Genomic DNA, 17,706 nt, shown 5'->3' with positions numbered 1-17,706 from the left:
GAATAGAGAGAGGGTGCATTCGGTAGGATACACGCCGCTACACAATTCAAAGCTGCGAAGGATCCCGACTAGACTGTTGGAGAGTGTATGTACACATGTAGAAGCAACAGCAGCATCGCTGGGAAACTGTGGTCTGGATGGCTGAGAGGGAATCTTTAAAGGGAAAACGAGAGAAAAGGAAAGAAACATTTAAAAAAAAAAAAAAAGAAGAAAAAAAGAGAGTAAGGGAGAAAGAGAGAAAAAGAGAAAAGGGGAAATCGCACTCTCGACGATATAAAATGTCGTAGCTAATTTTCTCGATATTAATCGGAATCTGAGATCGAAAGTTTCTACTTGGACAGGTAGACAAGTCACGTGGCTATTTAGAATTTAATACTAATTATTAATCATCAAGGTAAACGTGTATATATATATATATATATATATATATATATATATATATATATATATATATATATATATCAAACGTATGAGAGACTGCACGTAACTATCTATATGTATGTATATATGTATACATGTAAGTATGTCACAATATACTTAATGAAATAATTCGATATCAATTGTAACGTAACTTTGTACAATTAATTTGTTTTACGAATAATTTAAAAAAAAATAGAATACATAAACAACAAGTTTTTATTTGGATTGACGTTGAATTAATTTATCAATATTTATTATATAACATAGATTTAATAATTTTATTTCGTAAAATATATATATATACGTTCAAATGATACGCGCGAAATTATTTAGTACACTGGTTTATTCGATAGATGGCAAACGTATCGTTTTATTTTCTCACAAGTAAATCATCATTCAAGTGAGTTTAAACGAACGCAAGGAATAACGTTCAATCGTGCCTTAAACTAATGAGTAAGGAAAATATAGAGCTTTGGTAACGCTTAGCTATGCTAAAAAATTAAGCGACCATATTTTTGAAGAGGCACAGGTCGTCCCCAATGGCCGCGCGAACTACTTTTTCGCGTAGCCGGGTGAAAGCGATCTACCTCGCAATTTGAATCCTCGTAAACAAAAAAAAATAAAAAAAAAAAAAAAAGAGAAACTTAAAGGAATAATTTTATGCAACGGGATTTACATTAAGAAGTCAAAAATTAAATCAATTCCACATTCATTCATCTATATTAATGTAATTAATTAATTGATCCGCGATATAATTCATTTCAATGATTAATACCAATGATTGATCTAACTTACATATATATACATATATAATCCAAAAGTATAAATTAATTCTACGAACGAATCGATTAGAAAAAAATTTATTAATAAAAAAAAATAATATATATGGTTGGAGGAAATAATACTATTTCTCTCGGAATGGAATTTTAATAAATTGTTGTTGCATGCACAAATTTTACAAATATATATATATATATACACACAATATCAATAATAATAATAATAATAATAATAATAATAATAAACACCATTTATAAAGAGAGAGAGAGAGAGAGAGAGAGAGAGAGATGGAAATAATAGTATGAGGTAGTTCGTTGTCTCGCTAAAGAAGATCATAAAAAAAGAAAAAGAGAGACAGAAAGAGAGAGAGAGAGAGAGAGAGGGAAAAGAAATAAAAAACAAAAAAGTGGAAAAAAAGAAGAAAAAAAAGCAAATTTAACGCGTCTCTCGTTACCAACGACGAGGGCGGGTACAAGGCCCCTTGCAGAGTTTACACTGTGATTACTACCATTAGGGAGCGTCCGTGAAATCCAGCAATTACTTTGCCAATTGATCGAGGAAAGGAAAAAGTGTGACGCGTGCAGGTATGCAAGCTGGGGAGTCGCCAGAGTCAGTCCCTCGCGTGCCTATATGTGTGTGTATGTGTATGTATAAAAGATGCTTGTGTGTTTTACGATTGGATATATAAGTGCATTCCCGAACGATGTCCTTTCATTCTGAAAGCATCCTTGCTTGCAATCATGCTCGTTTTACACTTAACACTTAACACCCTTTTTACTATGCCCCGAAACACCTACGTCATATTTCCTCCTTCTCCTTTACCTATTCGTTTATCTGTAACTATATTGATATATGTACAGATACATACATACATACATACATACATACATACATACATACATACATACATACATACATACATACATACATACATACATATATATATATATATATATATACATACATGTGAAATAATTAATGAAATTATTATTTCATTATCTATTCATTCGTTAATCGAAGAGTACACAGTCCTTTGATCAAATTAAATTAATTAAATCAAGTTATTATCTATACGAGAAAATTCGAATTCATTGATAAATTATTATTATTATTATTATTATTATTATTATTATTATTATTATTATTATTATTATTATTATTATTATTATTATTATTATTATTATCATTAAAATTGCTGTGTTATGCTCAGCATAGTTATTACTATTTTTTCTTACTATTATTATTATTATTATTAAATTTTGCATTTATTACACTGTACAATACTAACGAATTATTATATATATGTATATATATATATATATAAAATTATTTTTTTAACGAATTTAATCCTTCTCTCCTATGCGAAAAGTACCAACTATTAACATAAGTTTCACTTATTTCACCCACAAAGGGGATCATTCGAGATCGAGCAAGGAGAGTCGTAATTCGAGACCAACACACATACACACACACACACACACACATACGTAAGTACGCAGAAAAAGAGGGGGGGAGAGAAAGAGAGAGAAAGAGACATACGAGCGTCCCGTTATATGCGCTAAACTAGAAAGTGACGCAATCTTCTCTCTCTCTCTCTTTCTCTCTCTCTATTTCTCTCTTTTGCTCTCCCACGCATACGACAGCCCTACCCCCGTACCTCTGACACAAAACAATAGGAAATGTAACCGTTGGCATACCGGATGACAGACACGCAAATAGGTGCAACCAGGGTGTAGAGGCAAAGTGCCGGAAGTAAGCTGGCCGTGCGTGACACCCGTCGACACTAGCATGTTGTCCCCCCTCCTCCCACACACATACAAACACAAAGACCGATCGCTTCGATATAGTCATGACAAGAGTTTCCACAACTTTGTTAAATCTTTTATTGTTGTTTATCCTCTTGGACACTCTAAAGATAAGCGAAAATTAAATGCGAATCGATTGATACGATAGGAACCAGATCTGTGATCGTTCTAATCACTGATTTTTATTTCTCTCTCTCTCTTTTTATTTCTTCTCTTCTTTTTCTCGTGTTTTTTTTTTTTTTCTTTCGCATCAGTTTCTAATATCATTTTAATTACTGCAAGAATGAAAGACAATATCTTACATCGTTCATTATTGAATACGCGATAATTTGTTATTATATATTTATCACGAGTTTCTAATATCAATCGAATTAATCCAATTGTGAAAGGTATAATTATGGAAAACAAAAAAAAAAAAAGAAAAGGAAAGAAATTTCCGATCAAATTAATTAATAAATCAATATTATTTATTAATTAACGATAAATAATATTACGTATAATAATAAATAATTTTTATAATATAACAATTTTATAATATATAAATATTACGATTAATATCTACGAAATAATCAAAATTGTATCAGAATTTGCGTGAGGATTCCTTATACCTTTGTTATTACCCAATGATTATTTCATTCTAAATTTAATCGTTTATTTAAAATACCGACCGAACGTTCAACAATATTGACCCGATAAACTAGCAGTCATTTAAAAGTTATTAATCCTAACTGTAGAGGAAAAAAGAGAGAAAGAGAGAGAGAGAGAGAGAGAGAGAGAGAGAGAGAGAAGAGAGAGAAAGTAAAAGAAACAGAGAGATAAAGAGAAGAGGTTCCTCTCTTCGCATCCGGAGGAACAGTTAATTGTGAATTGCCGTCTAGATCCTTAATGGATCGTCAGTCACGTGAACAATGACCAAACAAAGAGAGAGAGAGAGAGAGAGAGAGAGAGAGAGAGAGAGAGAGAGAGAAAGAGAGAGAGAACATATAAATGTGCGCACGCGAGATGACGATGAAGGGAATAAAAAGGATGAAAAAGAGAAAGAGAGAGAGAGAGAGAGAGAGGAGGAGAACGGAGAAGAGGGAGAATGAATGAAAGAGATAAAGAGAGACAAGAAGCAGATTCGAAGCAATGCGAATCGGTGAAGTTACTCGCAGAGGAGCGAATAAGAAGGAACAATTGGATGCTGGAACGGCGAGTAACGAGCGCAAAATTGGACCGCACAATGTGCCTCGTTAATTGTCCTGGCATTTCGACGAGAGCTTTAGATCCAGCAACAACATCAACACCAATACCAACGTCAACACCATCAAAATCGCCATCAAAACCACCACCAAAAGCTATATACCATCATCGTTAAATATGGACGTGTATATATATATATATATATATATATATATATATATATATAGAAAGAGAGAGAGAGAGAGATAGGTATATCAAATATGTATAAATAACTCATTCAATGTTCCGCGTAATTTCGTACGAATTTTCCTGAAAAAGCAATTTGTTAACAAATTACATCCACTTTCGGCTAATGTTTATGAATTCATTTGATTATTACGGCATATAAAGAAATTTACTAATTAATCAAATTAACACGTTTCAATGCATTTAAATTAAAAGTATGATCTTGTATAAATTTATACGCGCGCGCGCGTACACGCACATAAGAAGAAGAAGAAAAAGAAGAAGAAGAAGAAGAAGAAGTGATCTAACAAGTCTCAAAAAAGAATTATTAATTTTTAATATCATTTATAAAACTTTATTGATTCACCCTCTCTGTTCAAATAATTTCTTTCGTCATATATATATTTTTTTTTTTTATTGAAATACAAATATCAGACAAATCCATTTTATCGCACGTTTCTTTATTCGTTTTTTTTTTCTTTTTTTTTTTTCTTTTTTTTTTTGGAAACCTATACTTTTAATTATATCTTAGCGATGAATTGAAATAAAATCTCAGTGATATGATTTAATTATAATCTACATTGACCATATCACAGATACCATACATTCGATTTATTATTATATATCGATATGATAATCAATTGACCATAAAGAGATACAAGAGACAATGTAAATTAATATTATCTAATTGCATTGAAATCGACCCTTCGCTATTAACTCTTTAAGTCGATAAATAAGGACTGTGACGAACATAGCGTGCAAATTATGCAAGACGAACGAGAAGTCACCACCTACTACTTTTCTCGATTCGTCTCTATGTGCACTTTGTGCGCATGCTAAGGTGTTGCTGACGAACGAAGCTTAATAATCGTTCGTACGCCTACGACATCGTCATTAACTTTGTTTCTCTATACGAACGAGAGAGAGAGAGAGAGGATAAAGAGAAGAGAGAGAGAGAGAGAGAGAGAAAGAGGATAAAGAGAAGAGAGAGAGAGAGAGAGAGAGAATAAAGAGAAGAGAAGGTAATAGAGAATAGACAGACAAGACTGGGGGTTATTCGGGATAGACTTGCCAAGATATTCCAAGTTTCATTAGGTCTTAATCAGACATCCATCTTGTTCCACCTAAGCCTAAGATAGTTATGCTTCCTCATCGAACTTAATTACGTCTTCTTCTTCATCTTCATTTTTTCTTATTCTCTTTCTTTCTCTCTTTCTCTCTCTCTCTCTCTCTCTTTAATTTTCTCGATCTAATAATACTGCGTGGAAAAAAAGAAAAAGAAAAAAAAAAAGAAATGTTATTCTCTCTATCTGTCTGCCTGCCTGTCTATCTGTCTATCTGTCTGGCTGTCTGTCTGTCTGTTTGTCTCTCTCTCTCTCTCTCTCTCTCTCTCTCTCTCTCTCTCTCTCTCTCTCTCTCTCTCTTCTTATAATTTCGATTTATTTGTTCACCCTATCGATATTATTACAATCGATTGAAACGACGATTGAATCAATCTCCATCGGTCCTTCAGTAATCTCCACACATTTTCTTCAAGTTCGATTCTCCAGGAGAAGAATAACTATCGATACATCGAAATTTCATTTAATTTTCTTCTTTCTTTCACTTCTTTTCCTCTTCTTTTATTTTCTCCCTCGGCCTTTCGTAATTATACCTTTCCCTTTAGGTTTTTAGATGTCAATGGTTCTCTCCTTTTTCCTAAAGAGAAAAGAGAAAGAAAGAGAGAGAGAGAGAAAGAAAAAGAGAAAGAAAAAGAAGCCTTTCGGACAAATATCATTTTTACGCCATTTCTATTTCAACCAATATCTGTCTCTCTCTCTCTCTCTCTCTCTCTCTCTCTCTCTCTCTCTCACACACACACACTCTCGTTGTTCGTTCTTCTTTCAATTTACTATCTCACTCTTTGCATCTTCCTTCTTTTCCCTTTCACCATCGTTCGATCGAAAGATCGTGAAAGTAATGTTGAAGGTTAAGATGAAGCGCACAGGAAAAATAAAAAGAAAAAAAAAAGAAAAGAAACGAGGACGATGAGGGTAAAAAGAGGGATGAGAGGAGTGGAAGGGGAAAGAATTAAGGGAAGAGAAGCAGAGGAAGGGCATAAAGTGGAATGAGTAGGGGTCTGGCTTAGGGGGATGGAGATAGGGAGGATAGCGGTGCTCGAAAGAGAACAAGAGAAACAAAAAGAAATGAGTGTTTCAGGATCCAGTCAAGAAACTTTCCCAATTTATCCCGCAATCCCATGGTTCAGTGACTTTTTAAATTGCCAGCGAGAAATATCAGTTCACTATATTGTCTCGCAATCGCGATCGTCATTACGCGCATTTGCACGATCAGGCGATTTCGTAAACGATGGAGAAAGCGCGTTTTCGTTGGGACAATAAAAAAAAGAAAATATTTGGTCTTCTTACGACAAAAAAGAAAAGAAAAAAAGATAAAGTAAAAAGAAAAAAGAAAAAAAAAAAAAAAAAAAGAAAAAAGAACTTTCGTATCGAAGTGTAACAAAACGATACAGGAGAGGTGGAATGGAGTAGAGAGTAGGAACATAGACCAGATGCGGAAATAAAAAAGATAAAAGAAAAAGAAAGCAATGTAATAAAACTAGAGAAACTATGTCGGCTTTGAGTCACCATCTATTTCGTTTCGCAATACTTTAACTATCGTCGATAGAACCATAAATAAAGAAATAAATTATTATTATTATTATTATTATTATTATTATTATTATTATTATTATCGTTTTTGTTATTATTATTATTATTACTATTTAAATGCGAACGCTCGCTCGCTCACGTTTGATTATTTTATTATATTATTAATATAATATGTTATAATATTAATTATAAACATATAATTAATAATATATGCTGCGAAATAATTATCTACGTACTAACTTTTTTATTTCATTTTTTTTTTATACACGCACACGCACACACACACACACATATATATATATATCAAAATTTCCATATTCTTTTTTCCATCGTAGTTTTTACATTTCGTTCTTCAATATGAATTTCTATACCTTCTGTTTCTAAAAAAAATAAAAAAAGATAGAAAAAAATAAAAGAGAGAGAGAGAGAGAGAGAGAGAGAGAGAGAGAAGGATAAGGAAAGTGAAAGAAAGGAATAAAGAGAAAGAGAGATGGAAAAAGAAAGAAAGAAAGAAAGAAAAAAAAGATGAGTGCAATTTCAAAAATAAACTTGCACGACTATACCACCTATCTAAAAATAAATCGTGAGAGATAGGATAGGAAAAGGAAAGAAGAAGAAGAGGAAGAGGAAGTGAAAGAGGTGGAGAAGAAGGAGGAGAGGGAGATGTGCACGAGAGGTACGACTCCGCACGCGAGACGAATTTATTCTCGTCGTCGACACGCTCTCCAAACTCGAGGGCCCTCGATCCCAGTTTTGCGAGGCTCGTCGGCTAAAATCCGGCTTACGAATAAATCCGGACGTGCGAGTCCTTCGATTATAACTCCCACGATGACAATGACGACAATGACGATGACGACAACGACGACGACGACAATGATTACGATTACGTATCGTGAGAATCACGAAAAATTCTATGAATTATAAAAGAAATTGAAAATAATTTATTTCCGTCTGAGAAAATATAAATATGTATTAGTACATACATGATACAAATGATTTATATGTATACGCCCGTCTGATTTATATGTATACGCCCGATTATTTTTCTAAATATTAAAAATACAACAAAAAAAAAAGGAAAAGAACAGAAAATAAAAAAAATTTTTAAAAGAACGTCGTATAGAGAGAGAGAGAGAGGGAGAGGGAGAGAGAGAGAGAGAGAGAGAGAAACATCGTAGTGATAATTATTTGACTTTTTGACTTTGTCATGATCTTGGACTCTTGTGTACTATTAAATTAAAAACAATTGAATTTAGTCACATCGATAGAAAATGTGTAAATATATTCTTAATAATGTAGGACATGTTAATACTGACAGAATGATAACTTTTATATATATATATATATATATATATATATATATATATATATCTTTTTATATATCATTTTATATATATATATATCTATACACATATATATGCAGATATAATTTATATTAATATAACTATACTATAATGTCACAAATATTTTTTATATTTAATTTAAAAGTTATACTTGAGAAAATAATTGAATAATTAAAAAAAAAAATAATTAAGAAAAAAAATGTATCTTTTATCAAGACTGTGATACTTTGACTTTGTTTATCTTCTAAAATATATATATATATATATATATATATATATATATATATATATGTACTTTCGAAAGACCATTTCAATTATTTCGTCCAATTAAATTTGTTTCAAATTTTCTACTCGAAGATCAAAGATAAATAAGATTTATTGTGTCAACAAATACATACACAATGTAATATTCAAATTGTTTTGATTCGCATAAAAAATAAAACAAAATATAAAAATGAAAAAAAAAAAAATAAAAAAATAAAAAAAAAAATAAAAAAAATATTACACTCGCGTTATATCATATAGTTATTAAATAAAAGATATAAAATGTTTCTGTATTCAAAGAAGGGGGTAACCGAAAAAAGGATCTTTTCCTAAAACTCGAACTATAATGCACTGGTTGTTCCATCGAGATAAGGAAAAGAGTATACTTCGAGCATTATGCTATTGCCAAGTCATAACAGAGGGAAAGAGATTGAGAAAGAGGGAAAGAAGGAAAGAAAAAAAAGAAAAAGAGAGAGAGAGAGAGAGAGAGAGAAAGGAAGTTTGCATTGAAGACTCTACTTGCCTTGAATACAATGACTTGTCTTATTAGCGAGAAGGTAAATACCTATAGACACACACACACACACACACACACACACACACAAGTATACACGTATATAAATGTATATTATACAATAAATTGTCGAGTTCGTCCAAGCCTCCAATCGTTGTTTCATTCGTTTCTTTCGTCCTTCTTGAATGAATATACTGGAGCTTTTTCTCACAAGGTCATTGACCTTCGTCATCTATGTCGTCGTCGTCACCGTCTTCGAAAAAGAAAAGAGAAAAGAAGAGAATAAAAGAGAGATAGATAGATAAATAGATAGATAGAGAGAGAGAGAGAGAGAGAGAGAGAGAGAGAGAGAGAAATATTCTTCCATTAAAAGACAAATTCTTTTGCGTCATGAGAACGCTGTGTACCCGGAAATATATAACCAATGTATTCACTTATGAACGGATTAACGTGCAATCTAGACAATGTAAAAAAAAAAAAAAATAAAAAAAAAAAAAGAAATAGAAGAAGAAGAAGCAAAAACGAAAGAGAACGAGGGGGAGAGAGAGAATGTGAGAAAATTGCGGTCTGTATTAATAACAACAATAACAATAACAATAACAACATCAACAACAACAATATAGTGTTAATTCAATATCATTATCGAGGACTAACTAATGAACGAACGTCGGAATAATCTCAGGATTTTTTCTTTTTTCTTTTTTTCTATCTTTCTTTTTTTTTCTTTTTTTTTTTTCTTGTTTTGATCATAGATCATTGTCTAAGAGATTCAACGATTTATATTACGATTTAGTCGTAACTCCACAGGAGATCGTGCACTCTCTGTTCCATTAGCACACACAGCGGGTAGATGGTGGTTCAGGGAGAAGGGGGGAAGGGTGGGAGGAGTGGGGGAAGGAAAGATCTAAGATACAAGATTAAATCGTTTTAACACCTTTTTTCCTCGCCAACGAACCTTCTTCAACCTTCCCCCACCCTCATATCCTCAATCCTTCTTACTCGTCTACAACGAAGACGAGATAAAAGAAGGCACGTGACTTTATATCGCTACACCAACGTTATCCTTATGTTAGACACCAATAATTATCGTCCGTATCCGTTTTACTCAGAAAAGGGGTTGTCTGGTTCTCAATAATCTTGTGAAACGTTACGGACGATTAGATCGAAACTTTTCAACTATTTCTTGATGACTAAATAAATCGACGTTAGGTCGTAATAAAACGATTAGTATTATTTGCGTTGTACCTCGATTAAATATTTGACGTTGTTAATCGTTTACGAAATACAAATAATAGAAAAGTAATCTTACTTTTAAATGTATTAACTTATAATGTATATGTTAGTAATGTAATTTTTTAATTCATTCATTCATTCATTCATTCATTCATTCATTCATTCATTATTGTAAAATGTAAATCGAAATAAGACGAGTATGCATTGAATGATTATTAAGTATTGAGATAGTTAATTGTTTTCGAATTATTAATACAGAAAATAATATTAACCTTTTAAATGCATATATAATAATTATGAAATTATATAAATATTTATATAAATATAATTTTAAATAATATTTTCATTTAATATATAAATAATATATATTTAATAAATATAATTTTTTAAATTAATTTATGATATATATATATATATTTTTTTTTACGATGTATCTTTTATAAGGATATGGTATCATAAAATATTTTGTTTCTATAAATTTCTCGCCTCCGCATGCGCACAAGACAAAAAAAAAAAAAAAAACAAAGAACAAAATAATAAATGATCGAAACATTTTTTTCTTTTTATTTTTCAACGATTTACGTTCATTCGTTAATAAATAAACAAAAAAGAAAATCTGTATATGTATTTACGTTATATTCTCGAACTATACATACTTAATAAACGTATAACAAACTCCGGTTAACAATGGAAATTAATTCGAACATTGGAATTTGATGAACAGAACAATTTGATCGAGCGCATTGTTCAATGCGTCGAACGAGTTCGTAATTTGGTGTGAATAATCGAGGGTGTTTGAAATTTGCGCCCTATTTTTCTTGTTTTGTTTTTTTTTTTTTATTTTTTATTTTTTTTTTCTTTTTTTTGTTTTTTTTTTAACGATCGTCGACCGTCCCTGGCTCACGCGCGAAATCGTTTAATTTGTGTTCCCTCTCGCAACAACGAGGACGCGAGAGAATTCACTCCCGGGGACTTTTCTCGCTAAAAAGCCATCGTGCAAATGATCGGTACCAACGTAATTTCAATTACGTGCGACCGCCGTCTGTTTCGTCGATGGAATGACAAACGTTAATTGGCGAATGAACGAACGACGAATTTAATATGGATACGTGTTGTGGTCAGTACGAGAGCTAACTTTCCGCCTCTAACGACCCTAACTACATCGATAACACCCACCACCACCCTTCTTTTCCTATCTCTTATTTTTCTTTTTTTGTTCCCTTGTCTCTCTCTCTCTCTCTCTCTCTCTCTCTCTCTCTCTCTCTCTCTCTCTCTCTCTCTCTCTCTCTCTCTCTCTCTCTCTCTCTCTCTCTCTCTCTCTCACTCACTCGTTAATAACCCGTATATAATTTGCACACGTGTCGCATTGATTTTTCATTCGGGATGTAAAAGTACATTGAAATTTTTAATCCATTCTAATTGGCTAGATATTAAATATAAATATATATATATATATTTTTTCTCTTTTCAATCATATACTATAATCATATACTATACCGTTCGTTAGTCACAAAATTTAATCGGTCGAATTCGTTTCTATGAATCAATGTTTCTCATTTGTTTGTGTCTTTCTTTTTTTCTTTTTCTTCTTTTATTTTTTTTTTTTTTTTTGCTAAATATCAATTTGACTATACGCAATCTCTTTTCTTTCCATTTTTTCTTTATACGTCAAAAAAAAAAAAAAAAAGAAAAGAAAAAAAAAATGTTACCTTAGAATTATCATTTTTATACCGATAAATATAATTGTGCAAGTAACAGTACACGTACGATATTATTAACATTTCGTTACATAAGTATTAATATAAATATTATACTAAGTACAAATCTTAATTAAACAAATAACTCGCAATTTTAAGTATCTGACGAAAAAGTGCAAGCGAAAAAAATATACATATGCATGCGCGTGCATATGTATATACGTTTAACTTCGAACTAACGGGTAATTAGGAAGGATTGAATAGGAATGAAGAAGTGTGTAAAAAAAAAAAGAAAAAAAAATTAATAAATTAAAAATAAAAAAAAAAAAAAAGAAAGGAAAAAAGAAAAAGAATCACCATTAACTCGGCCTAATCTATCAAAATCTTTTCTTCCACCGACAAAACAGTCTACATTTTTCCTATAGCGAACGTTTATATGTATGAGGTCAACTCGCTCCCACAGGGTGTACCAGCAAAGTATCTACAGAATAGCTATATCGTGTCTCAATGGAAAAATAATACGCGGAGAGGGTATTATGCGTCGCATAACAATTAGCTCATACACACCGGTAAAGAAACGGTGTATGAGCACTAACGATGATTCTCCTCGAACGAACCTATAGCATAAGTTCGCGCGGTTTTGACCTCTAACTCTTAAATGATACATGCATATATGCATAACACATGGAAAAGTCAAAGGATGCACAATAATCACCGTTACATTTACCATTAAATTACGATAGTGAATTATATTCGATTTGATCGTATGATTGATTTCTATCAAACAACTGGAAGATTTATTTCTATAGAAACATAAACAGTTTTTATATCTTTATAATGTATTTTCTACGAAAAAAAAAATATATATTTCTGGTTTTTTTTTTTTTTTTTTTTTTTTTTTAATAAAAACATTTATTTATACAGATTATTAATTTTATGGAAGTTAAAATCATCCATAAGATTATATATTATTGAAAATCAAATTACTCTTTCGAGACTTATGATTGATGAGGCTTGTAATTTTACGTAAATTATGTAAAAAAAAAAAAAAAAAAAAAAAATATATATATATATATAGTCTCGAAAAAGAGTAATTGATTTTCAAAATAATCTAGGAACTATTGACAGGTCTAGGAAATTTTGACTCATTTTCTAGAAAGAAAAAAAAAAAAAAAGAAAAAAATAAAAGAAGTTCTTTTTTAAATAGAATCAAAAGGAATAGACATCAAAGTAGAGACGATGCCTTTTTTACTCGTTCGTATCAAAGAACAGCAATCGACTGCTGGAATTGACCCCTCCCTGAAAGCAACAGAAAGAGAAAGAGAGATAGATACAACGTCATTGCTCTCGTGTATACACGTTACACGTGCCGAAGTAGTTGCCGTGGGAGCAACTGGGCAGGTGAATGTACTCGCGAGCACATAAATACTACAACGGTGTTAGTGATAATGGTGTGTCACACTCTGCAGAGAATGCCCTAGAGCTCGGTATCAAAACGGAAAGTCTTTTCCATTAATATTCTCTTACAAGACTTCACAATTTATTTCTAATGTGTGTGTGTATGCGTGTGTGTAAACAGGATAGGTTAAAAGTTTATAACTGATTTTAAAAGTCAATCATTATTTTTTTTCGTAACTTCTTAGATTAATTTGTTCCTCTTTTTCTTTTCTTTTCTATTTTCATTGTTCTTTCATTACAAATCGTAAAACTTTGCAAAGAATGGAAATATTTTTTGTGATCTGAAAATAAAAAATTATATCTTCAACAGTTTCGAAAAAGAATAATTGAGTAATTGATTTTTATTATTTTTCTTTTTTCTTTCTTCAATATCACTCATGAACTTTTCATTTCATTCCGTATTATTGGTTATTACGTATCTTTCGTTTTCTATATTTCATAACTTTATAAAGTTTATGAACATATATATATATATCTGAAAAGATCAAATCATAAGTCAACCGATTGAGAACGATCTCGATAACATTACATGTGGCAATATTGTATTATCCAAGAGAGTCCTTCCATTTCGTATCGTGTGTCCTCCTTCCGCTATCGTGATATCTTTATATCCATCCTTTCTATATGCCTAACTATACGTAGTATATAAATATATACACAGATACATAATATACTATATATATATATATATATATATATATATATATATATATATATATATATCCTATCTCTCGTCTTCTAATCGCAAAACGATCGTGGTTCAACATTATGATAGACGGAGTGGTCTGGCAATGAGATATCTAAGTACGTGCAGCACGAATCTAATGCCTATGTCAGTTTAAAGAAGACAAGAATGAGAATAAGAGATAGGGGGGAGGGGGGGGGGAAGAATAAAAGGGCAAGTAAAAAGGGTCCAAGTAAAATCAGAGGTTCAATCTTGTTCAAGATGAAGAAGAAGGAGGAGAAGATGAGAGAGGAGAAGAAAAATGAAAAGGTTGAAGATAGAGAGCAGAGGTTAACGAGATCCTGATACTTGAGGTGCTGTGCTGTGATCGTTGCAAATGTTGCTGCCTCTTACCCATCGAGTAATGTCTATAACAACTAGGGACACTATTATTTTTAGTACACACACACATATTTATATATATATATATATATATATATATGTTAATGTTTAGGTAATATAATTAAATGTTTAGACAAAGTCGGATTAAAAAAATTCCTAGCTGATAATATTAATTATTAGCGTGTAAATATTAATTTCTTTTTATCGAGAGTTTTCAGATTTCTTTTATAGATAAATTTTTTTTTTAACTTATTCTTTAATTTATTTGATTATCTCATTTAAACATTTTCTTTTCATTTTTTATTCTTTCTCATTCAGTTGGTATATTCTTAAAGTCTAAAAAAAAATCCAGCGTATAACCCTGAAAGATCATAATGAAAGAAAAAAAAAAAAAAAAAAAATTAATTATTTTTAAAATCATTTAGAGATTATTAACCTACCCTATATATATGCGCATACAAACATATACACCTATATACCTAAATATATATATATATATATATATATATATATATATATAACACATTTTTAACTATTTAATTTTATGTTTGAATAAATAAAAAAAGAAAGTAATAATAATAATAATAATAATAATAATAATAATAATAATAATAATAATAATAATAATAATTAAAGTTAACTATTTTAATGCATTTTATCACGATATTCTCCTAGCGTAATAAATGTACGTATAAAGAGGTTAACTCCGGCGAAGAACGAAAAAGTTCGTCGTAAGTATATACACGGGCTTCATTTTATTTTATTTTATTTTATTTCAAAAAGAAGAGAGGGAAAGAAGAAAGGAAGGAAGGAAGGAAGCAAGGAATAAAGGAAGTAAGGGAAGTAAGTAAAGGAAGGAAGGGTGAATGGAGGAGGAGAACTTTTTGGTGAACACGAACGTCCCCGGTACTTTGGAATTTATGAGCTAACGTCAATAAAATCTCCGGTGAAACTTTCGATATATCTAAGCTTTCCTCTCTTTTACTCGTCCTCTCTCTCTCTGTCTCTCTCTCTCTCTCTCTCTCTCTCTCTCTCTCTCTCTCTCTCTCTCTCTCTCTCTCTCTCTCTCTCTCTCTCTCTCTCTCTCATCAAAAACTTGTATCCTTAGATAAACCGAAACTTGAAATTCTCATAACTCCTCCGTATCTTTCTTCCATCAAAGGATTAAACTTCATAAAGTTTCCTTCCTCGTTTCGATTACTAATTTCAATATTCTTCGTTGTATAATATTAAAGACGATGAGATAAAATTTTCTATGGGAATGATTGCGTACATATATACATACATACATACATACATACATATATACATACATACATGTATACATGCATGCATGCATACACATATACATACATTACGTATATACATATTCTAATTACAGATATCCCATTATTATTATTAATATCTTAGGGAAAAAGAGAAAATACTTTTCCCCTTTTCTTTTTTCTTTTTTCCCTGAAAAAAAAAATATACTACTTCCACATACTAAGATTTTAGTAACGTTCGTTGATATCCCTCTTTGCTTCGATCTTTATGTCGTCGACAGAATATCTCTAACAGTACTCTTACCCAGACAATGAAATAACTTTACGAAGGGGGAGAGAAAGAAAGAGAGAGAGAGAGAGAGAGAGAGAGAGAGAGAGAGAGAGAGAGAGAGAGACAGATAGAAAGCTGTAAGATAATGTCATAAATTCTCTAGGTGACACCATTGTGTATCTTTGTCTTGAATCTTCTTAGACTTGCAATTATCTGCTATATGTATAAAAGACAGGGAGAGAGAAAGAGAGAGAGAGAGAGAGAGAGAGAGAGAGAGAAAGGGTGATACTATACCAAAATCAATAATATTACATGTATAAAATAACAGTATATAAACCTGATTAAGTATTACGATTTGTTTTCTCTTTGATATCATTAAAAATACAGATATATGATTCGTTTTCTATTAAACGATTCTTAATTGATAGGAAAAAAAAAAAAAAAAAAAAAAAAAAAAAAAGAAAAGAAGGAAAACAAAAAGAAAAGGAAGATATATACATAAGTTGAGATATTTCATTGATTAAATCGTATTTATAGATCGATCATACCGTAAGAAAAAGAGAAAGAAAAAAAGAGAGTGTGAGAGATAAAGAGAGAGAGAGAGAGAGAGAGAGAGAGAGAACTGACCTACCGCTACTATTTGCCGACAAAGCGAGGACGTCACGTGACTACGGTATCTTTCGCGATCATTTTTTTTACCACGACATCGAGGTCAGTCTCTCTCTCTCTCTCTGTCTCTTTTAATTCATCTCCCTTTTCCTCTCCCTCTCTCCATCCCACTCACTCACTCCCACCATATATATATATATATCTCTCTCTCCCTCTCCCTCTCCCTCACTCTCTCTCTCTCTCTCAATAGAGAGGTTACGTAGATGACCGATTTAAAACGGCCAAAATCGACGACTCGTTGCTCCGTCAAGATGGCGTCCGTAATACCAAAGAATTTTTGATGACTCTTACATTAAGTATGATGTAATATATTTATGATTACATACACACACACACACACATCAATTATATATATAAATATATGTTGACACGTGCGTGCAATATAAATAATGCAAAAGCTATAAAAAATTCTTTTTAAATTTTCCGACTTAAATTCACTCTATAAACGCAATTCTTTTTTGTGAGAATAAAACGAGGATAAAAAAAGGGAGAGAGAGAGAGAGAGAGAGAGAAAAAAAACAAAGAAAAAAAAAAGAAAAGAAAAAGATTTGGAACGGGCGTTGAAGTAAACGCTTTCACTCGTAGTTGTCGGTTCTGAAGATTCTTCTGAAATCAAGAAAAGTGGTTAGCCGTGCGGATCGATCGAAGAAAAGATTAAAAAGTGTATATAAATGTGTATCTATCTACGTATTTGTGTGTGTGAATGAAAGAAAGAAAGAAGGAAAGAGAACGAGAAAGACAGAGAAAAAGGAACAGAAATAGAAAACTCTCGAGTGTACGTATATCTGGACATTCCTGGATTTAAGTAAACTTGAGTTCGAACATATTAAGATATTCCATTAAATGCTGGCTTACAATGTAGA

The 17,706-nt window shown here is 31.4% G+C and overlaps 1 protein-coding gene and 1 non-coding gene across 3 annotated transcripts in view; one reads left to right on the top strand and one right to left on the bottom strand.

The window, feature by feature from the left end:
* Nucleotides 1–17,706, bottom strand: part of LOC124426903 (ras GTPase-activating protein raskol) — a 187,982-nt gene that overhangs the window by 167,542 nt on the left and 2,734 nt on the right. The gene's annotated exons all lie outside the window — the stretch shown is intronic.
* On the top strand, nt 857–1,010 carry LOC124427188. The gene has a single exon (XR_006942915.1). It is a non-coding gene; the product is annotated as a U12 minor spliceosomal RNA (small nuclear RNA).

Source organism: Vespa crabro, chromosome 9, assembly GCF_910589235.1.
Source record: "Vespa crabro chromosome 9, iyVesCrab1.2, whole genome shotgun sequence".
In the NCBI taxonomy this organism is placed as follows: domain Eukaryota; kingdom Metazoa; phylum Arthropoda; class Insecta; order Hymenoptera; family Vespidae; genus Vespa; species Vespa crabro.
This window is presented reverse-complemented; position numbering and strand designations above follow the sequence as displayed.